Raw genomic sequence first — 24,133 nt, 5'->3', positions numbered from 1 at the left:
CTTCTGATGGCTGTGTTAATATACAATATAGTCTCTTATGATGGCTGTGTTATTATACAATATAGTCTCTTATGATGGCAGTGTTATTATACAATATAGTATCTTATGATGGCTGTGTTATTATACAATATATTATTTTATGATGGCTGTGTTATTATACAATATAGTATCTTATGATGGCTGTGTTATTATACAATATAGTATCTTATGATAGCTGTGTTATTATACAATATAGTCGTCTAGAGGAAACATGTAGCATGATGTCCCACCCAGTTGCATTATACTTACACCAGGCCGACCAGTTCTAACACTAACCTCCTAATGCTGAGTGCCGAGCGAGGCAGCTACTAGTTAGCTAGTTATTACGCGCATAGGTATTTTTAGCGCGGTCACGTGACCGCAGTAATGTCCAATCTGTGATTCAAATTGAGATCAGGTAATGTATAGTATTTGAAAAAAAAATTACATTACGTTACTGTGATGCAGTAAACCCTTGTATATCTTCTGACTTAGTAATCTGTAATTAAATCGTTATTGTAATAATAATAATAATGAGTGATTCTGCGCTTACTATGGAATCTTCTACGGCTAGATTAGCTCGACAGCGACTGGATACAATAAGTATCTTCCAGTTCGTGATTCTGTCAAGCAACAGCTGCAGCAACGCCAGAATGCTTATGTGAAATTTAAAGAGAGTGCAGAACAGTTTCTTAAACAGTCAAAAAGCCTCTAAAGACCTTCTTTTCTTTGGAACAAAACAACTAAATCAACCGAAGAAATAGCAAAAGAACTAAAAATGAACGTCCAGCTGAATAGCTGCTGCTCAACCACAATTACGGCAAGAAATACAGCTAGCAATAGAGGTTATCGGGTACACAGAAACTCTTGTGTATCTTCTACTTAGTAATCTGTAATTAAATCGTTGTTGTAATAATAATAATGAGTGATTCTGCGCATACTATTGAAACTCCAACGGCTCGACAACGACTTGATGTAATTAAGAAGTATTTTACAGGCAGTGATTCTGTAAAACATCAGCAGAACAACGCCAAGATCCTCGTGTTGAATTTAGAGAGGTTACATAACAGTTATTTAAACCAGTCACAAAGGACACTAAAGATCTTTCTTCCGTTGTTAAAACAAACAAAAATCAACCGAACAAACAGCTAATTCAACCGAAAAAAAATAGCAAAAAGAACTAAACAAGCCAAGAAGATTCGCAAAGAGCTTCCACCTGGGATAGCTACTGCTAAACTACAGTTACGACAAGAAATACAGCGAGCAAAAAAGGGTATAGAACAAGCCCGTGCTGAGATTGGTGATATAAGGGATCTTGTTGAACCCAAACCAGAATGAGTCAAAAACCACTCCAAATTTACCACTGAAGGTTTTATGATACTTCTTAAAAGGCCCTGTAGCGGTTGATGCAGTAGGATATCAAATTCGTCGTGAACTATTAGATCCAATCACCTCTGATGTTCCATAATCAAAGTGGGTTTCTTTTTTGTTTCTAAAACATTATATTAAAAAATCAAATCGCAGGGAAATATAAGCCTTTGTTTGAAGAATTTCAGAAACGAGTGAAGGGAGCTGCTAAAAAGCCATTATTTGTAGATATATTATTACCCAAAAGATCACAATTTAGACCGCCTCGTGTAGAGGAAGAAGAACCACCTGAAGGAGCAACTGAAAGTGGCCTCGCGATCGACATCGTTTGAAACGCGGTCGTAATATGATAGTTGAATCGCCGGTGATTCAAGATAAACTTTGTCCCAATACCATCCTCGCTAATGTTGATCGACTAGAAATTCTGATTGGTGGAAGACGCGCCGGCAACGATTCCCACAAAATTATCAACGAGGCAGCTGATATTTGTCAGCGTTTATTTACCGGTGGCGTCATGGACAGTGGAGTCTATCGGGCATTGATGGACGAAATTACCGACGAGTACTGCAGTGGGTGATCAATTAAATCGGCGATAACAAAATAACATGATTATACACAATGCCCAACGAATACCTGTAAGAGTCAGGGTGATAAATTCACGATTAACTGTCATAAAATGATCTACAAGATGGACTCGGCGAAGTTGTTCAAGGTTTTTTTTAAAAGGATGGCCCCAAAAGCTATAAAAAACAATTAGGTATGAAAGCCATCGAAGGATATTGACACTGTTGGTAAGCTTGCTGTTAAAGCATTTTCTGAGGTCAAAGACCGACTCTCACGATTAGTACGATGAAAACCACAGCAGAATGTGAAGTATTCCAGCGCTAGCATTCCAGTAAAACTGCCGAACTCCGAAGTGATGTCAACAAATGTCAGCAAAGTAAAAAATCAAGCAGCAAATGAGCGGTTGAAATAATTAGCTGGAGTGCCATCACCGACAAAACAAAATCGCACCTGAGATAGAAAAATACATAACCGTATACCTAATAGCGGGCAGTGGTCTGGCTCGTCACAGTTGTCGATACTGATCACTGTTAGAACGTCATTTTAGACGACAGCGAATTATAACAAAAATGGTCAAGCGTGTATCTGATCTAATATTTGACATGGACGCACCAGTATTCAAGGATGAGTCTGTGCGTGATTATCAGCATTATTCTTATGAAGCACGAGCACCAGAACAACGTGGACGAACCGAATTACAAGTCTAAGATACATCAATGTATTTAATGTATTTATCGTCCGTCTAGGCATTTATTGAAGTTCACGGTAAACTTGTGAAAAATGATAACACCGCATATGCTGAAAATGAACGATGTGGATTCGTTAACAACGGTATTATTCACTGTTTAAGTGTCATATATATAGCTGATGGTAGAGAAATCGAAACATGCCTCGATAACGTTGATGTCGCTACGACTGTTATCGGTCTTACAAGATACAGCGATGACTATTCACGTCCTCCGGTCCAGCCATGATGTTCGAGAAGGACGTTACTGACTAACCCGACGATAGGCAGGCAGCATTTCATGGTACAGTTAGAACTGGTCAGCACTGTTGATCCACAACCAGCTGGAATGATACCTTCACCAGCCGCTGATTTTGCGACACTGCAGAGCGTCAATCCAGAATTCAACCTTGGATTTGCAGCACGGCGATCTCAGGTTAACGCAGATGGTGGATTTTCATGTGTGATACTACTGTTATATATCTTCGGATTTTGTAGACATGTTATAAAAGTAATCTTCGGAGCAAAACATACAGTTGCAATGGTTCGAGGAGCCACAGACGACCATGCTATCTGGCATGCTGAGATTGGCTGAGGTGGTGCTGGTAAAGTAACACTAACAAAACTAGCATTATGGATGCCAACGTTGACTCCGTCGTTGAATAAAGAACAACAAGTATTGTCCTTCATGAATGACGGCGGCAACTCAACGCTGTTGTGGCTGAGAATGACAACAGACACAGCTTCAGGCACAGCAGGAACATTTTCATGGCAGATCGCATCACAGCAGGGAACTGCAGCACCACTACACATATTTGTGGCATTTCAGCGTGCCACCAGTATAACGATCAGACAGTAAATCCAATGGCGTTTGATAGATTAACGGTGTCCACAATTTCGCTGAGGATAAATGGATATCAAGAACCATCCAAAGACATAATACTGAATCTTGACCAAAATAATGTTGCACTGGTGTATAATAGCTTGATGAGATTTATGGGGCGTGATCAGAATGTCGACTCCGGCCTTCAGATATCACAGCGGGATTTCTTAACGCTGTATCCGATTTATTATTTCTCGTTGGAACATCTGGATTTATTCAGACAGTCAGTCGCTGACGTACATGTGAGAGCTACTGTTGGTCCTGCTCCAGCTGTGGTTACAGAAGAGGAATCGCTGTTATATTGTGGGATAAAACAATGCTGCTTGAAGGTGTTGATGGACGAATGTGAGTCATTGATGAGCCCGTAGAAAACACGTAAATGTTTTCCAAACATGTAAGTGTTTTCCGAACATGTAATTAGATCATTCATGATGTTGTACTGTCATATCATCAAGTCAATGTTACTCTGACACCTGGTAAGATTAAAAACTTCAATCCGCATCGAAGAAGAATACTGGGGCAAAATTGACTCTGTAATCAGCGGTGTTGCAAGAGCCAAATAATTTATCATTGACTGAACGTCAACTCAAACACTACAATGACGCAAATAAATTAAGAACTGGTGTGAGACTTGATCTTTCTGCGAATGCAATCAGCGACACAACACGAATTGGCGGTATATTTCCGTTTCAAGCGGCGTTACAAACGCTAATTGAAGCAGCTGCTCCAGCTGTTGAAAAGCAGCGGAACTTGATGCCGTTTGAACAGCTGAATGTATGGCACTGAACATACGCAACAGGACAGGGTATAAACATGTCAAAAAAGGGACGCGGTCTAAGATTACCAGGAACGCGATATGGTCAAGGTCAGAGACTGCCGAAGAAATTTCACTAAAACTCCCAATATCCAATTTTGATTAACGTGATGCTGCTCCGCGATTAAACATAAAAAACTTCAGAGGTGTTTTCGTGCGTGATCAATTATACGCAAAACCAAATCGTGTTGAAACAGGTATATTGAATCTCGATGCAAGTTCTCGTGGTGGTGCTCAATGGGTTGCATACGAGGTTGATCCACGTGGAGATGTTTATTTTGATTCGTATAGATTGATACCAACGAGGGAATTTTTACGGTATAGGGGCTTAGCCGGTGACATACCAATCTGGTGGTATTCATCATTAACAACTCAGACATTAAGGGATCTACCAATATGCGGTCCAGAAGTGCTTACGGTACTTAACACCGTGTCAAGGTTATCAGCGTCGCCTCATAAAGCTGTGCATGAGCATACCGCACGTCGTTTGAAACAGGTTAATGGTTTATAATGGTAGATATTTACGGAAGATCTGCTCGTGGATAGCCCCAGGGTGACACTGATTTAGCCAAATATGCAACACTAGATGAACTTACTGACCTTTTGCGTCTAGCAGATGTTGACACAAATAAAGTTGTTGTTTTTCAGGATCAGCGATGACAGTCAAAGACGAGCAATATCCCATTTATATTATTCTGCGAGTTCCTGGTGCGACCAAAGATAACCTAGTGAATTTTGCTAAAACCGGTAAGATTAAAGACTCGAAAGAATCACTTTTAACAATAGCCGCGAAGATTACTGGAAATATTAGAAAAAATTGGAGACATAATGTATGGTGATCTCAACATGAGCAGAAATACAATTATCACTGAGAGAGAACCAAAATCAGACGATGACGTGGCAACAAAAATACGTGGACAACAACAGCACTACGATCGGAACTAAGAGCAGTAGATGCGTTGCTAAGCCGGTGATGAAATGACTGGCGATCTCAACATGAGCGGATAAATCACAGCTAATTTGAGAGAACCAGAATCAAACGATGAAGCTGCAACGAAGAAATACGTGGAAAGCATCAACATTGCGATGATAACCTCGATAACGGCATTCAATGATGGACTGACCACATTCAGAGCTGAATATAGTAACCATACAACCATGTTTACGAATTTTCGAGGTACCATAAATATAATCTTCAGCGGATTCTTTGGGGTTCCAAATTTCGTCGATATTAGTCACACTGAAATTCTCACGCGACTCGATGAAATCGCTGAAAAAATAAAACCGATTCAAGATAGTGTTATTCGTACAACTCCGCTCATCAACTCGGTATACAAGGTATCGTCTGGATCAGCAACATGGTCACAACAAAACAACTCCATCAAACATGCCGCTGAGGTCACCCGGGTGTACAGGCTCTGCGTGTTTAGCGCTGTGAAATTTAGGATATTCACTACATTTCCATGGCATTATTCCACCAATAGGTTTCCCGGAACCGGAAATCAAAATACCGAGGAAACATTTTTACTGGAACCAGCAGATAAGGTTTTAACCGCAACAACATACTGGTGGTGTTTGGAATTCTTCACAAAAACACATCAATTGGTAACTTAATATAGCACATATGGTATCGCATACTATCATTTCGGTATGATCAAGCATGTGCGTGGAAGGCATCGTTGGAAGAAATCATAGACGAGCACAAGACAAAACAAAAAAATATCGCAGACGAATCATCGTCATCGACAATATTGGTCGCCGAAACAAACGACGTTAATCGGCACATTATCGGCGATACACGTGATACCGTCCGTGGCTGGAATCAGCGTCGATGTTGTTTTCGGCGTTGGTCGCCTTTACATTAGATTTGACGAAACAACTCAAAGGCGATTGATCAAGCGTGTCATGTTCATGCTGTCGCGTATAAAAATCTAGATTTACAACAAGGACATAGCGCGGATGTCAAACTGATTCATACGCTGAATTCAATAAAGAACAAGAACTTTCAGCTTGGTAAGATCTACTATGCAACCACTAATGTATGGATTAGATTCAACAGTCTCTCAACGTGGATTTGTACGTGAACAATTACAGGTAAATCCTGAAAACACATTTAACACCAGAGTGGAGGGCTCCCACACGCGATAGCAAAAAAAAAAAAAAAAAAAAAAAAAACGCTAACCAAGGTACACGCATTGAGGAACAATGCTCTTCTACGTCTGTTACATTCAAAACATGTCAGAGATACATTTTCGCGTGTGTGACCGAGACTACTATCGATTCTGTCCACATCATACATCATGAGGAAAATATTCACAGAACATTACTGTGTTATAGCAGGCGCAATGCTTATTTTGTCGTTGGTTCAGTGTCATGACAAATTCCAAATACAGTTAAAACTGGTGTAATTGTTTGTCATCTCTCGCACAACCCGCTTTTTTTTTCTTTACTACGTTGATAATTCCTAGTGACGCCGTTCTTGTTTGTGACGATGTTGGCAGCTCCAACATGTAGACAACCCTGTGTAACTGAGATATTTTTGTTACTCTTGACACAACAAGATAAACTAAATTTGACCATTCTATGCGATCATCGAAAATCCAGATATTGGTATCTGATATTGTTAAGCCCTGAGACGAATGGATTGTTATTGCATATAGCAGAGCCCAGCACGACGGGTTTATTGACAACGCCTGTTGTACTGCCTCTACTGGAACATCGACGATATCATTAAGAAAGAGTTTTTGTTTTACGCGGAAAACTCCGGTGTCTACTACCAGAATATCAACAAGTATATTTTGTCGGCGTGTATCTGTTTGTCGATAACATAGCGGGACTTGCTGATATGGACATTTTTCCTTGTGAAGCTCAAATAATTTAGGCTGAAACGAATCACGGACGTTTTCTTGGCTGCAACTATTAGATCAATAAGGTGCCATAATTTCCAGAAATCGGACATAGGAGTCTCTGAAATTACGGTAGGCAGTATTTGACATTGAATTTTGTCAGTTTGTAATCTGATTAACGATTTCAATTGTCGTAGTTGTTCATCCTGTGATCGATGATCGTAAAAATCTCTTCACAGAGGCCAACAGAGTGGATCAACTATTCGTGTGGTGATTCACCTACAAACGGCGGAGGCTGTCCATGATCACCACATATGATAATTTCTATTTTCGTTAATCTCTTAATTTCACTTGCGGTTAATAACGATTTTTATCTCATTCCGTAATTTTTTGTGTGCAATTGTCGACTTTAAGAAAGCAGGTTTTGTCCCGGTTACACTAAAATAGTCTTCCTGCAGCAGTAGAATTAGTCATCTATATAAATAGGAAAAGTATTATCGTCAATTGGACTTGATCCAATAATATATTATGCATCAGGCAAAAAAGAAAAAACAGCGGTCGATGGCTGGTGATCGGAGCAGTAATTCCTTGTGGAAGGAATGCTGGTGGAGAATACTGTGGATATCACATAGCCAATATTCTCCGTGGCAGTAGTGGACCACAATCATATCTGAAGTGTGGGGTGGGGGTCAAGGAGAAGACCCAGTTATGTGTTTCTTGCTGTAGACGAAACTATCGAGCGCTTAAGCGATAATACGAAATACAAAAACGCTTCTGATGACATCAAAATAAAAGACGCAAAGGATTATCTAGAGAAGTATTTCTCTGCTGAAAAATAATGTTACATTAGAAGAAGAAAAAATATAATATTGGAACAAACTGAAATAGAGATTGATCTTGATGAATTTAAGAACCATCCAATATTCGTTAATTACGAAGCGAGCAGAGCTGGGATCATCAGAAACTGTCGTATTAACAAAACCCTTGTAAATCGCAGCAACATGGGTTAGATGATGATCGGTACCATTTTTGTAAATCTTTGGTATGATTGGCCCTGGGTTCGAACCCATGACCTCCCGCTTCCGAGGCGGACACTTTAACCACTAGGCCACCGGAGCGATCTATTCTTAAGTGAGACAGTGGACGCTGTGGTAAGAGCGTTAGACAATGAAAACGATTTCATGCGTTCGAGTCCCAAAAAACGAGGTAGACATATTGCAAGCGTTTGCGACAGATGCTATTATAATTAGGGGAACCCGCGACGCATATAAAAAAGACGAGATCTACTTGTTTCTTGTTGATACTAGCGTCTGATTCCACAATGTAGGGTTTATTAATGGGTAAAAAAAATATTGTCGGCCGCCATTTTTTTTTTTTGGGGGGGGCGGTCGGTCAATCCCCTCCTGCTGCTTAAACAAAGTAACCTGAAGAAAACAATGACCTCGATAGTAATATTACAGGACCATATTTTGTTGAGGAAAGAACATGGTACGCACCAATTATAATATCCACAAAAAAAACTTTCATTTATTTTTATATGTGACATGAAATATACAATCACAGCGCGACTCGTTCTGTCTCTTTCGATACATGTGATGTTTCTGGAAAGTTTTAGCCTGCTTTCATAAATGTAAGATCTTTAAGTAGATTTTGTTAATGTGTGTTACAATGATTGTAATAGCTTTAAGTACATTTTGTTAATGTGTGTTACAATGATTGTAATATCTTTAAGTACATTTTGTTAATGTGTGTTACAATGATTGTAATGGCTTTAAGTACATTTTGTTAATGTGTGTTACAATGATTGTAATGGCTTTAAGTACATTTTGTTAATGTGTGTTACAATGATTGTAATAGCTTTAAGTACATTTTGTTAATGATTCTGACAATATGGCGTGCACAACAATAAGTATTTGCTTTTGAGAATGTAATAAACAGTAATAAAAACATGAATGGCTGTTTGATTTTTTATTTCGTGCTCTTTCGTCTCTGCACTGAATACACTAACATAAAACCTATCACCACAGTTGCACAATAATATCATAAAATTTCACTGCAGTCATATTTACATTGTCGTGCATTGTATCCAATATTTACTTGAAACAAAAAAATGTATATCGGATTTAGAAGCATTTTATCGGATCTAGTAACAAATCTATAATTCCCTGAAGCCTGCTTTCGTGCATCTCTCATACCTCGTCAAGTGTTAGGTGAAGAATCTGGACAGAGGCCGCTACATTCAGAAGAATTAATTTTCACAGAAATGGAATATGAAACCAGGTTTATCATATCTCTGACAATCTATCAGTTGCATGCGATGACTTCGGCCATTTTATGCCAAGTGATGAATTTGGCCATGCTCAGGTTTGATTCATCAAGAGTCAGGTGATCACTTGACCAGGCTTAGACTTGGTCCACGAGAGAGAGAGAGAGAGAGAGAGAGAGAGAGAGAGAGAGAGAGAGAGAGAGAGAGAGGGGGGGGGATTTACATGAAAGAATTTGGGCAGACATAGGTTTGGTCGACAAGAGGTCAATCACAGATGGAAAAATTGGCCAAACGCAGGCTTGGTTGGGTAGAAAGTAATTATAGGTAATGACTTTGAAGGCAGATAAAGGTGATGAATTTGACGTCAGGCTAGGTCCAGTTGACACTTGTCGAAGTCATCATCTGTACCTGTACATCTCGTGGTATAAAATTGATACAGCGTAATACTATACATATAGTCTGTCTGTCTGTCTGTCTGTCTGTCTGTCTCTCTCTCTCTCTCTCTCTCTCTCTCTCTCTATATATATATATATAGCATGTACTCTATATCAATGAGATACCGCGAGATGTATAAATTTTTCATTAAAAGGAAACGAGGCTTGCCCAGTTTCTTTTTAACGAAATACTGATGCAACTAGTTGTAGATCATTGATACGGCGTACATACTATACAGATATTTTATTTATACCACATACAAATACACATATTTGCCCTTTGAACGGAGGTAGATTTACTACAGGCAACTGTGTAACGACCGAGTGAATGAACTCCTCACATTCTCTGCCAAGTGTGTCCGCTGCAAAGGTAGTTCTATGCCTTTTGTGGCTATTCACAATCACCTTTGCATATTGATAAGCTGATTGTTTTCCTTATTGTATTTCTGGTTTTCTTCTCATTTATTAAATCAATATTAAACACAGTTATGATGTAAATATGAAAGATGGTTTTAATGACGAAAGTAGAGCATTATAAACACTTAAGTATCAGCCATTCACGTACCGGCGCATGGATATAAGTGTGGCGTAGAAACTAAACGCAAAGACGAATCAAGAATAGGTAATTAAAATATTTAATATATTTACAGTTGATCTAAGTCATTATTCTGCATTAATTAATATTACTACCAACCATAAAACTGTTCTCTCTCTCTCTCTGTCTCACTCTGTTTGTCTGTCTGTCTGTCTGTCTCTCTGGTCGGTTTGCCTTAACTTTTACCATCATTCATACCTCCAGAGACATAGTCGTATGCCACAAACGAAATTCCAAGCTAAAATCCTCTACGCTCGAATTAACAAGGATTTTGGCCAGTATCTTGCTACGATGGTCCAGAGAGAGAGAGAGAGAGAGAGGCTGCCTTTGGACATTTTCATATTTAATAAATAATAATCGATTTTTAGAACATTATATTTGGTTTCAGAAACAATAAAACAATATACATTAAATACATTACAGTATGTGTGCCTTGTAACCAAAAAATGTACCGTATAATGTCGACAGTGTATTGCAACTTTGTATCATTCATTATATAAACACTGTAGATAAATCCCAAGGAAAGTGTATATACACCGTTACGACGAACCATATTCTTGTAGGTTACTTGGTGTAAGCTCAGTTTCAAGATTTTCATCCAGTCCAAATTATTTTTCTCTCGCATTCCAGATTTTTCGGCATATTTTGTACCTAAGACATGAATGCATGAGATAGTAGGGGGAACGGAAAGCAGAAAGGATTGCAACGATATTGTTTATCATATTAAATTCATTTAGAAAACGCAAATTGTTAATACTTTTTATCGTTGTTTTCATACTTCACCAGTGAGTGGAAATTCATCATTGATCTAGATTGATCAGCACACAGTTGCAAGGATGTTTGTATTTGCGCATTATTTGATTTACAATTTGATTTATGCCAACACTTTAATATCCATGTTAATTTTAACGTATGTGATATAAATAAACACGCACACGCGCACACACACACACACACACACACACACACACACACACACACATATATATATATATATATATATATATATATATATATATATATATATATATATATATATATATATATATATATATATATATCCACACCCACACACGAGGGATGTGAGGAAGCGGGAGAGAGCAGATGACCACTCTTTGAATGTCATCTAATGGATACGTATTACTGGAAAACACTCGATCAGTCCAGAGGCAGTAATGTCACTAAATTCGACCACTAAGCATGCAGACGCCAAATGAACCAGAAGACGTATGTATGTATGTATGTATGTATGCATGTATGTATGCATGCATGTATGTATGTGCATGCGTGCTGGAGTGAAGGGATATGGAAACTTTACATAATTTGGACCATACTAGACATTTTTATAAAATGCCTCCTGATTTTATAAAATCATTTACACATTTATTCAGTGTAAAAAATGTATAGTTTCAATATCATCAACGCTGTGGATAATTACAAGTTCTAAAAGATAACCTTCAAATATTGCCTTGACGAGTTCGTAAAACAATCGCTGCATGGTTTCGAATTACAAATTCTTCTAAAAGATAAAATCTTCGTGCATTTTATGTAAAGTGAAAATGACATGTATGTGCATTTGCTCATTGTTCAATGCTCTCCACTTTATCTGTCATATCCTCCCTCAACAAAAACATAAAGTAAAAGAAAATCAAGCACTCGAAATTATTGGTCTTGATTGAACATGGCATCCCGGGGGTAAACTGGGTCAAGTAAAGATGACATCGTGTGAAATCAGCACGCATAACAGAGTAGTAAGAATTCCATTTTTTCCAACACTAAAAGCGTTGATTGACTTTAACATTTATTACTAGAGTAAAATATATTGGTGCAGTTGTCTTTTGCTGGACACCTCTACCTAATTGCTGTGGAATCGCATTTCGACGCGTAGAATCACGTTACGACGACTACCGTAAACAGCATTGTGGGGTGGATTTATCGGAATACATCCTACTGTTCTAACTTCGAATATGTGCAGATAGCTGTCATTCGGATCACTTCGGTTATGTACGAAACAAGGGTTGACAGAGAGGCCATGAATGAATGAACTTTATTTTTTTTTATTCGTAACCTATCAGTCATTCTAATTGCCAATACAATAATAGAAATAGAGGAGCTGATCCGAATAAACTGGATCTACTTTTGTGCGAAGAATTATCCAGGGAACCAGTTGTTTGGCTCCTTATCTGGAAATAACTGTGTCGACAAATATACCAATAAATTGTATCGTATGAGAGAAATAGCCGAGGTAGTTCCGAGTGTCATAGTTATTGACAACATGGCAATGATGTCACATAGCGAGGTTGCTATTTATAGTACTATTTCAAAGAACTGGATCAGATTCTCCATATTCCAAAATGGGGGTAGGTGGGGGTGGGGGTGGGGGCGCTCTGACTTTGTTCAGCACTCTCCTGGGCTCTGTTGATTAGGATTATGACATTAAAGGCTTCTGATATCTGTGTAGGCAATACCCAGTTTGACAATTTATCAAATTCGAATGGTTTAGGGACATATTCGTAGACAATGAAACGGCAGATTCAGAGGTTGTGAAAGGTCATTAACACAGTCACACAGCTTCACTGATTTGATGCATTAATTATAAAGAAAAACTATAAAATATTCTTTGGTTAAAACAAATGATGCAGTCATAAAAATCAGATTCTTCTTTTAAACCTATCTATAGAGAACAAATATGCACAAATAAAGTAAAATGGTTAAATTTATGTTGCACTTAGCATACTACATTGCCTTAATCATTTAGCCTACATATGTTCTGTTCATAACACATTGCACTCTGTGATTTTGTCACATTTATACGGAAGCCTGCACAGTATCAGAGGCTTTGAGGTAAAGGGTTAAAGAATAAATACATTTTCAATCCGTGTTATTCGGAGCAGATCAGGAGTCATACATTTGTGGAACATGTTATACCTAAGTTAGATGGTAGCTTCTTGAAATATGTTCATCTCAATTTAAAAATCATATAGACAAGCTTTGAACGAACTACCAATGGAAGTGCATCGAGGTCACTAGTTTCAACAATTGTTCTCTGGTATACAGTAGGCACTAGTAAAGAGTAAAGTCCGGGTATCTAACTGAAAATATGTCATTCAAGTGTGGTACCCCCTTTATTCCTGTCTTGTATCATATAAGGTCTGCTACCTGAATCATAAGTTAGAAAAATTCTTTGCCAGACTTACCTGAGACATTAAAATGCGATAATTGTTGTGTTTTAGAGGAGCAGAAAAAGCAATGATCTTCATCGAGGCAATATACGGTACTGGCTAAAATTACATAATATATATTTCATGTAAACATATAGTATCATAAGCAGTTTCAAAAAGGCACAGGCCAAACTGGGTCGGCTGCCTCGATGTGTCTTAAGGTAAGGCACTTAACCTCGTCCTATGAAATCAACCTTTCACACAGTACACTAAATTATGTATAAAACGCTTTCCTGCTGTTTGTTTGCGCATGTTTGTTTCGTTTGACGCCATTATTTATGCTTAGTATATTTAGAAAGTGTATCCAATCCCCTTAGCACACGTATGCTTCAGCAGCTACAGATCACTTTTAAAAAGTAATTTATTTTCGACCATTTAACCACTTTTTGTACATATATATGTTCATTTTTGTATATTACAGACCAGACCAGACCAGACCAAATCACACCTCCGGAGCAGCCAAACTTTCTAGACCAAATTAAACGTTCCAAGTGTTGCTTCGGTTTCGCGAAAGATGTACAACCTAGCGGCAATGCATTAAATAATTCAGCCTCAGTCCCGTCACTTTTATTTCTGTTGATTTATGTCTTGAAAATTGCGAATATAATTGTGCATGCTTTGAAATCCATCAATAGTTTTTAAATGTTATTTTTAGTTATTTTCTCTTCAGTAAATACTTTCATTATATGTTTTGTGATTTTAAGTGAAGAGGGTGGGAGTGGGGTGGGGTGGGATAGGGTAGGGTGGGTGGGGAAGGGTCTTAACTTTGCAGATACTCTGGCTAGTACGAACATTTATACAAATGCTTCCAAGACATCATAATCGTAAAGAAAAAGATTTTGAAGCCACTGCTGTTATAAATATGAACGAGCATACCAAATTCGGTTAAAATCCAATGATATTTAAGGGAGTTATTGTGAAGAAACAAGCGCAAGTGAATTTGTCAATCAGGACTATAAATCTGCTAGTGAGTTTGTCAATCAGGACTATAAATCTGTTAGTGAGTTTGTCAATCAGGACTATAAATCTGTTAGTGAGTTTGTCAATCAGGACTATAAATCTGTTAGTGAGTTTGTCAATCAGGACTATAAATCTGTTAGTGAGTTTGTCAATCAGGACAATAAATCTGTTAGTGAGTTTGTCAATCAGGACAATAAATCTGTTAGTGAGTTTGTCAATCAGGACAATAAATCTGCTAGTGAGTTTGTCAATCAGGACTATAAATCTGTTAGTGAGTTTGTCAATCAGGACTAGAAATCTGTTAGTGAGTTTGTCGATTAGAACTATAAATCTGCTAGTGAGTTTGTCAATCAGGACTAGAAATCTGTTAGTGAGTTTGTCGATTAGAACTATAAATCTGCTAAACAATGTCTTAGAACACTGATATTCGACCTCTGGCTAATCGATTTCTGCCAAGCAATATAAATCATTGCAGAATAAAACCCAGTAAAGTCAAGGGCATTAGTACTGTGCGGAAAGTGGGACGGACGGACGGACAGGCTCATTTGAATCTGCTGATTCATTTTCAAAAAACGGGGTGGGGAACAGGCATTCCACCTTTACCCAATTAAATGGGTGGCGCTATAGTTTTGAGTTTCTTGCATGCATCCAGTTAGAGCAAAAGTTACACAGATAAACACTGGACGTACTGGATCTCTCCAGAAAGTTCGTATACAAACTAGATTATTGTGGAGTTTACTTCTTTGGTGTGGGGTCAGTCATAAATTAAGTTACATTGCCGGTGTTAGAATTATCACATGCCGTTCGCTTTCCATTATTAGGCCATACATATATACATCCGTACATACATACACACTTCTTGACCTATGTAATTATTACGGACATCTGCACTTAAACGTGTCTATTATGTCCATGAGATTGATTGCAAATTCACCAATCCACCATCTATCGAAACAAATCTTCAATACAATATAAAAAGACACATCCTGAAAGGGTAAATCGGTATGTAAAAAGCGACTGACGAGCATGAACATATGGCTAATATGGTACGAGGCGTTTTGATTGTAAGATATTGAGATAGTCGGAGAGAAAAATGGACGATGATGCTACCAGTGGATTTACTGACCCATAACCATTTCCCCAGCCTGACCTTTGTCTTATATTCGGACCTTCCTTACAATCTTACGAAGCGAGATGTGGAGTAACAGCTAATATATTCGGACATGGAATACTTTCACTTAAATATTTTTAATGAATGGAGATAATCAACTTTTCAACTCATGTCAAAGATACATTTAACTAGTGCTGTTTTCATTAAGTCACTGCTATCTGAGGTACTTGCTCTGAATACATCACCTCAATCATTAACAAGAAATAAGTAACATCTATCATTTTTTGCCAGAAACTATCTTTGGTTGTGAGACGCGATTCATATTTATATTTAAAAAATGTTTATGAGAGAGAGAGAGAGAGAGAGAGAGAGAGCTCTTTGTCTGTCTCTGACAGTTTTTAGTAGTTAAGTGGGCCACTATACGTACAATGGAAATTAGCATTACGGAGACCCCTGGGCGAATATACGTACAATGGAAATTTAACATGGCGAAAAATCGTGGGTTAATATACGTACAAGGGGAATTAACATGGGAAAAAATTGTGGGCCGATATACGTACAAGGGGAATTTAACATGGGGAATAGAGTTTGGGGGTTGTTTAGGGACAAAGGGGAATTGAATATGGGATTATTTTTTTTAAAAATTTTTTTTTAAAAAGGGGTAGGCAATGGAAAGGCTATCTCTTTTCGAGAAATATGGCTGGCCTTGAAAAGGGCATTTGGGTTTATGTTAATGTATTCATTAACATAAAGGGTACCGCATTGGTCTTCTTCTTGTCCTTAGGCTACGTCTCACTATTGGTCCGTAAATCAGCACTCTTTTCAGGCATCCTTGTCTTTCAACGTAGATCCTACGTATCCACAGGCTGGTGTTTGTCCTGTGGACAACGGTCCACTTGGATCGGACATACATGAGCATGTCCGTCCGGAACATCATGGAAGACACAAGCGTAGAAAATTGCACATCGGTCCACATCTTGAAGCGACGAGAACAAGTGAATCAATGCAGTGAACTGCGATTATTTATAGGTACAGGAAGGATTGAAACGGATTGAATTCATTCACCAATCCGAACACGCGTTACAAAATTCAGTCAGCTCGCATCCAATCCGAAGAAAGCAGTCTGTGACGTCACGTGGTCTATATAGATTCGTTAGCGCTTGTGTGCAGTCAATCTATGCGACAGTGATTCAACATGACGGAAACTCAGAAAACGATCCATTGGGGTGCACCAGCAGGGGAGACTGCCCAAGGGAACCCGGACTTACTTTCAGAAGAGGTACATTGGGATTTTGTGGATTTTCTTACCTCGCAAGAATTTGTTCCGGAACCTTCGTTACCTTCTTCATTACCGCAAGTGGAGAATTTTAGACAGAGACAGAAAGAAGAATTGGAGAAATTTATGCAACGACAAAAGGAAGCGGAACAAGCTTTTCTCCTACAGCAACAGCAACAGCAACAAGAAGAGGTAAGAAAAAAACAACAGCAACAACAGCAAGAAGAAGTAGCAGCAAAGAAACAAGAGGGTGAAAATCAAACGGCTACGGTACTGTTGGACATTTTAGCGGAGTTAAGAAGTCTGAAACAAATGTATCAGACTTCTTTATCACGACCGAAGAGAATACGACCTTCCCGAGCTAAACACGCCAACCCTGTGACTAAGCCTGTCGTACCACCCTTAGTGATTTCAACCCAATCATCAGAAGTAGGCCTTGGCCGTGGCAAAGGCTTAAGGCAGTTAAAGTTGATTGGTTAAACTCACCCCTACACCAAAATAAAAAGGCCCTTTTCAGGGCCACCCACATTTCTCGAAAAGAAATACAATTTCAATTTGTCAATAACTCAAAAATAAACCCCCACCCATTTTACCCTTATAGTACGTGTCTGTGTATGAGTGCGTGAGTGTAGCTTCTTATTTTAAAATCAAAACTCAAAGACACTTACCTTATATCATTCATGTATTCTTTTATCCACTTTTTTTACAATCCAATTCACAATTCACCACAGAACACTTTAATTAAAAGTTCATTGACTTCTTCTTTCTCCTTGTTTAGTCTCTCTGTTTTTTGAATTTCTTCACCGTTTTTTCCTCATTTTCTTCCCTTCTTCTTTTCTTCTCCTGTTTCTTGCTTCTTTTAAATAGAATTGTCTTCTTTCTTCCTCTTCTTCCTCTGAAGAATCCCTCTCTTCTTCTGAAGAATCCTTCTTTTCTTCTGACTCCTCTTGTTTCTTTTTTGGGCAATCTGGAGACCAATGTCCTTTTTCTTTACAATAATAACAGGTATCTTGACTTTTGTCTCTTTTAGTCCCTGTTTTTGTTCTTTTTTGACGGTCTGGACACTCTGAAGACCAATGCCATTTCTTCTGACAGATATAGCAAGTATCTTGACTTTTATCTCGAAAGGAAGGAAAGTAGTCCGTCGGCTGGTCTGAAGAGAATTTTCTAATGACCCCTCGCAAAGCTCTGACGAAACGTTCCATCTGGGTAGTCTCTTCCATCGTTGTGCTCGGCTTGAGAGTGAAATGAATAGTGAAAGGACAAGACACACACCCTTTTTATATACGCTGGTTTGCCAAGACTATAAATTAGTCTATGGTGTTTAAACTTGAGTCATTTGACGTTTTGCACTCAAGATGAAACGATCCCATTCATTCGAGAAGAAAGAAGAAGAAGAAAGTAAGAGGCAGAAACGTGATCTATCGCCTCGTACCAGGGCTGAAATCTTGGCACAAATTCATGCCAGTGATTTTGAAGAGGACATGAGTGAACCAGAATTTGAAACCTCTAAACCAAGTTCGTCACCCTTAGTCAACCCTGAAAAATACTATTCCATTCGAGAGACGGAAAAGCGCTCCTCTAGAAAATTTAGAACCACGGCTTACACCTACACGGTGAAGTTTAAAGATTTCAAGGCCGACGTACCCTTGGAGAAAGCAGAAGGGTTTGTCACCGAGATGTGGGATTCTTTGCTCACCGCACTCAAGCGACAATGTCAACCCAAAGAAGACGATCGCTTGACACTATCCATAGATCACGACGGTTTGAAATCCCCTGTTTGGATCGAGTTTAGCAGACCTGCAGAACTAACCCCTTCCAAAATCATGGACAAGATTCAACACGTACAACAATCTAATGACCAGTTTGACATCACCGATGGTAAAGCCACACTGAAAATGGCCCACGTCTCTCTTCCTCAAGGGACAGGACGCAAAAAGATGTTATTGGTGAACGAGCTTCGCAGCATTAAGCGTAGTCTTGTCCAAATTCACAATCCTCATGACCAGATGTGTTTAGCCCGTGCCATCGTGGTGGGACGAACCTATGCCAACAAGAACGACACGACAGAATGGAAAAGAACCTGGAACACTATTCAACGATCCGATCGAGCCAAACAACGAAACGAAGCAGAACTCCTGTTGCAACAAGCTGGCCTGTCCAAAGACACACCCTGTGACAATCCTGAGATGCAAAAATTGCAAGATGCCCTAGCTCCACGCTACACCTTGAAAGTGCACCCTCAAGAAATGCGCGGGTCTCTGTTGTTTCGAGGCCAAGACGGAAAATACATTCATGTTTATCATCACGATGACCATTTCGATACCATTACCAGTATCACCGGATTCCTGGGATACAGATATTACTGTGAGAAATGTGACTATGGTTATAATAATCGAGAGCAACACAAGCATTGTGGATGGAAATGCCCAGGATGTTTGGCCTCTCCACCCTGCCTGAGCGAAGAACCAGTGCCTTGTTCGACTTGTTTGCGCACGTTTGTCAGCCCTACCTGTTACCAACAACATTTGAAAACACAAGGTTCACAGAAGAAATGTGCTTGTCAACTCCTGAGATTGTGCCCTACGTGTAGACAAGGCATACGTACCAACAATGCCAAGGCACACGTATGTCGAGGAAAGAAAAAATGTCACATTTGTCACCACATCGTGGACTTGGAACACGAATGTTACGTGTAAAAATACCAACCCCCACCAGAGAAAGAGGACGGTCACAAGAAGAAAGGCAATTTCATCTTTTTCGATTTCGAATGCATGCAAGAGACCGGCATTCACATTCCTAATTTCTGCGTGGCTCATCGAGCGTGCGAGAAGTGCATTCAAGAACCTATCTTCAGTCATTGCCCTCACTGCAGCAAGATTCCTGGAGGACGTGAAAAAATCTTTGGGGGACGGAAACACGTTAGCCGATTTTGCCCAATGGGTCTTAGATCCCATCGACAAGACGTGGAGCCAAGAGGACATCGAACGTTACGGAGATTGTCATCGTCATGCCACGGTGATGGCTCACAATTTCTCCGGATACGATGGACAGTTTCTTTTGAGGTACTATACGGAACATGGCACCGAACGTCCTAAAGTGATTTTGAACGGAGCCAAAATCATTTTCATGCAAGTGGGACAAGTGCAGTTTAAAGATTCGATGAGTTACTTGACCATGCCTTTGAGTCGAATGCCTAAAGCGTTTGGAATGACAGAAATGGCTAAAGGGTACTTTCCACACTTTTTCAATACGGAAGCCAATCAACATGCCGTTCTACCCCATTTGCCTGAGGCTCACTATTACGATCCCGACAGCATGCGTACCGAACAACGAGAAGCTTTCTACGCTTGGTACCAGGCTCATGCCTCTGACCCTTTCGACTTTCAGGAAGAAATGTTAAAGTATTGTCGTTCCGACGTGGACATTTTACGGCGTTGCTGTGGAAAATTTCGAGAACTGTTCATGGAACACGGAGGGGTCGATCCTTTGAAAGAAGCTTGCACCATTGCCAAAGCGTGTTCCTTAGTGTACCGCCAACGATTCATGCCTGAAAACACCGTGGCTGTCATCAGTCCTCAAACGACCCACTATGTCAAGCGTCAATACTCGGTCAAAGCCCTACGTTGGTTACATTACTTGTGCGACAAGGAAGACAAATGGATTCAGCATGCCCGCAACGGAGGAGGCGAAAAGACCATCGGAACGTATTCGGTCGATGGCTGGGACTTAGAAAACCCCAAGATCGTGTACGAGTTTAACGGTTGCTTATTTCACGGATGTCCCGTCTGCTACCCTGACCGTGACACTAAAAATCAGTTTTTGCAACGAACCATGGAAGACTTGTACCAGGACACTTGTCAGCGACGCCTAAAGTTAGAACAGCAAGGATACCAAGTGGTGGAAATGTGGAAACACGAGTACGATCACCGTTTGAAAACCGATCCCGAGTTTAAACGCCTCGTGGAAAGTTACCAGTTCATGGACCCGCTGAACCCGAGGGATAGTTTGTACGGAGGAAGGACCAATGCCACCTGTTTGCTGTACCAAGCCGACGAAGAGAAAGGAGAAGAAATCAAATACTTGGACGTGTGTTCGCTGTATCCCTACGTGTGCAAATATTGTCGCTTTCCTACAGGGCACCCACAATTGTTGACGGAACACATCGACCTGAAAAACATTCGACAATACGAAGGCTTGATCAAGTGTAAAGTTTTGCCTCCCACGAACCTATACCATCCCGTCTTACCTCACCATTGTCAAGGCAAACTGATGTTTCCCTTGTGCCGTATTTGTGCCGAAACGTGCAACCAGGACCAACCTTGCCATCACAGCCAGGAAGAACGTGCCTTGACGGGAACCTGGGTCAGCGTGGAATTGTTCAAAGCTCTGGACATGGGATAGCAACTGTTAGAAGTGTACGAAATTTGCCACTTTCCCAAGACACAACAGTACCACAAGGGTGACCCTACTCAGAAAGGCATTTTCGCCGACTACGTGGATGCCTTTTTGAAACTGAAACAAGAAGCCAGCGGCTATCCTTCCTGGTGTCACACTCCCGAAGACCAAATACAATTCAAAGAGAAATACTATGTACAAGAAGGCATCTCTTTAGACCACATCGAAAAAAACGAAGGCAGGCGATCGTTTGCCAAAGTGATGTTAAATTGCTTGTGGGGTAAAATGGCACAACGACCGTGTTTACCCAAGACGGAATATTTGACAGAACCTTCCCGCTACTTCCAGATGATTCACGACAAAACCAAATACATGAAACACGTGGACGTCGTTCGAGAGGATTTGATCTTGGTCAATTACGAAGAAGATCTGGACTTTGTACAAGACGACCCTTTTGGAAATGTCATCATTGCGGCTTACGTGACAGCTCATGCTCGCTTAAAATTGTACGAAGCTTTAGAACTGTTAGAAGAACGCGTCCTGTACTTTGACACGGACAGTTGCATTTACATCCATCACCCGATTCAACAGCACCCTGACATCGAAGGAGACCGTTTAGGAGCCTGGACAGACGAGCATCCCGACGACAAGATTCTAAGTTTCGTCAGTGGTGGTCCCAAAAATTACGGCTACGAATACCGGGACAAACAAGGAGAAGTGCACACGACGTGCAAAGTGAAAGGACTGACTCTGAATCATCGTACCAGTCGAGTGGTCAACTTTGGGGTATTGAAAGAAGCCTTGCAATCGGGAGAGGATGGAAACTTTAAAGTGACCACCTATCAACCGAACAAGATTGTACGTTTACCCACTCACCACATCGTCAGTCGACCCTTGGAAAAAGTCTATCAAATTGTATACCAGAAGCGAGTGCGACTTCCCAATCACTTCACCTTACCGTACGGTCACGTCGGTATTGGTCTGTATATAAAAAGGAACCCTAGGCAAGATCGATAGTTCATTGTTCATTGAAGTAACTTACCATGTCGTTGACGAAGAAGAAACCAGATTGGTTAGGAGTCAAATGTTGGACATCACCGAGACCAGGGTTTTGAAGCTTGGACACAAGAGGTGGCCCAGTATGCACGAGAGTTATTCAAGGAAAAACGTTACTTTTCAACCTGTGTTAGTGACGGTGCCAGAAGAACCCGTCACCCAGGACAGGACTGTCGTGGACAGGCCTGAAAGACCCTTTCGGGAGGACACTTGTGTGACCTTACCCTAGTATAGAACTGGTTAGAACTTTACCCAAAACATGTTGCACAGACACTTGTGTTTATTCCACGTTCATGGTTATCATGTGCCTTTTATTCTTGTACTTAAGCCTTTGGCTTTTATGTATTTTTGTCTTTCGTATTCATGTTTGAAAAAAACATTCAATAAACGTGTTCTGAAAAAGTATATAAACTCTTGTCTTGTTTGTTTTTCGTGTCACAAGTGACATTTCTCACACCATGGCTACCTCTGCTGTCTCTGCTCCCTCTTCCTCTACTGTCAAAGTCATCGACGATCACTTAGATCGTGCCAGTTGGGAGGCTTTGTATCGTCGCCATCCCTTTAACATGCTCATTGCTGGACCTAGCGGTTCAGGCAAAACCGAATTCGTCAAACGTTTGATCGAACATAAACATCATTTGATCGATCGACCCCCTCAACGAATCGTGTGGTGTTACAAAGAGTGGCAATCGGCGTACAGCCTCTTGGGAGAAAGTCAAGGCGATTCCGTCGTGTTTGTGGAAGGCATTCCTAAAGAAGACGATGGCATCGTCTCTGACTCCCGTCTAACCCATTTGGTCATTTTCGACGACATGTTAGGAGAAGACGAAGAAGAAATTAAACTGTGGTTCACGCGCAAAGGGCATCACCGTAATGCCAGTGTCGTTTACATCACCCAAAATTTGTTTCAACAAAGTAAAGCCCAACGCACCATCAGTCTCAATGCGCATTACGTGGTCTTGTTTAAAAGCCCTCGAGATAAATCGCAAGTGCAAGTCTTAGCCAAACAGTTAGGAACGCCTTGGCTGACTCATGCGTACGACGATGCCACTCAAACTCCACACGCCTATTTACTCGTCGATTTGAAACCTACGAATCCCGAGGATTTGCGATTTCGTACCCACTTGTTTCACCACTGGTGCCAAGACGGAGGGCCTGTCCTGTACACGTCTCCGTCCTCGACTTCATTTCGCTCCCCATAAAAAAATCTATAAAAACCTCAGACCCTTTTTCGTCTGTCTCACTCTCAGTGCGAACATGACGTCCCTTCAGTCGCATCTTCCCGTCAAATTGATTCGTGCCTTGTATGGCATCAGTCGAGAAAAAGATCCACAAACACGAGCTCGTGTCTTAGAAGCTAGTCTCAAAGAAGTCTTACGATGGTTCACGGTGACGGCACGTCAATTACTCCAAGGAATCATTCAGATTCGTCATCAAACCAAACGCTTTTTCGATCGAAACAAAGTCGCTTTGGTCCAACTGGCCGATCCCCGCATCGACACTCAAACCAAAAAACAAATCATTTTGAAACCTGGAGGCAGCGGTACTCTAGGAGGGGTCATCATTCGCTCACTCTTAAGATGGGATCCTAATGCCCCC

Source organism: Sinohyriopsis cumingii, chromosome 5 (genome assembly GCF_028554795.1).
Source record: "Sinohyriopsis cumingii isolate HCF-2022 chromosome 5, ASM2855479v2, whole genome shotgun sequence".
NCBI classification, from domain to species: Eukaryota; Metazoa; Mollusca; class Bivalvia; order Unionida; family Unionidae; genus Sinohyriopsis; species Sinohyriopsis cumingii.
Note: the sequence above shows the minus strand (reverse complement) of the source record.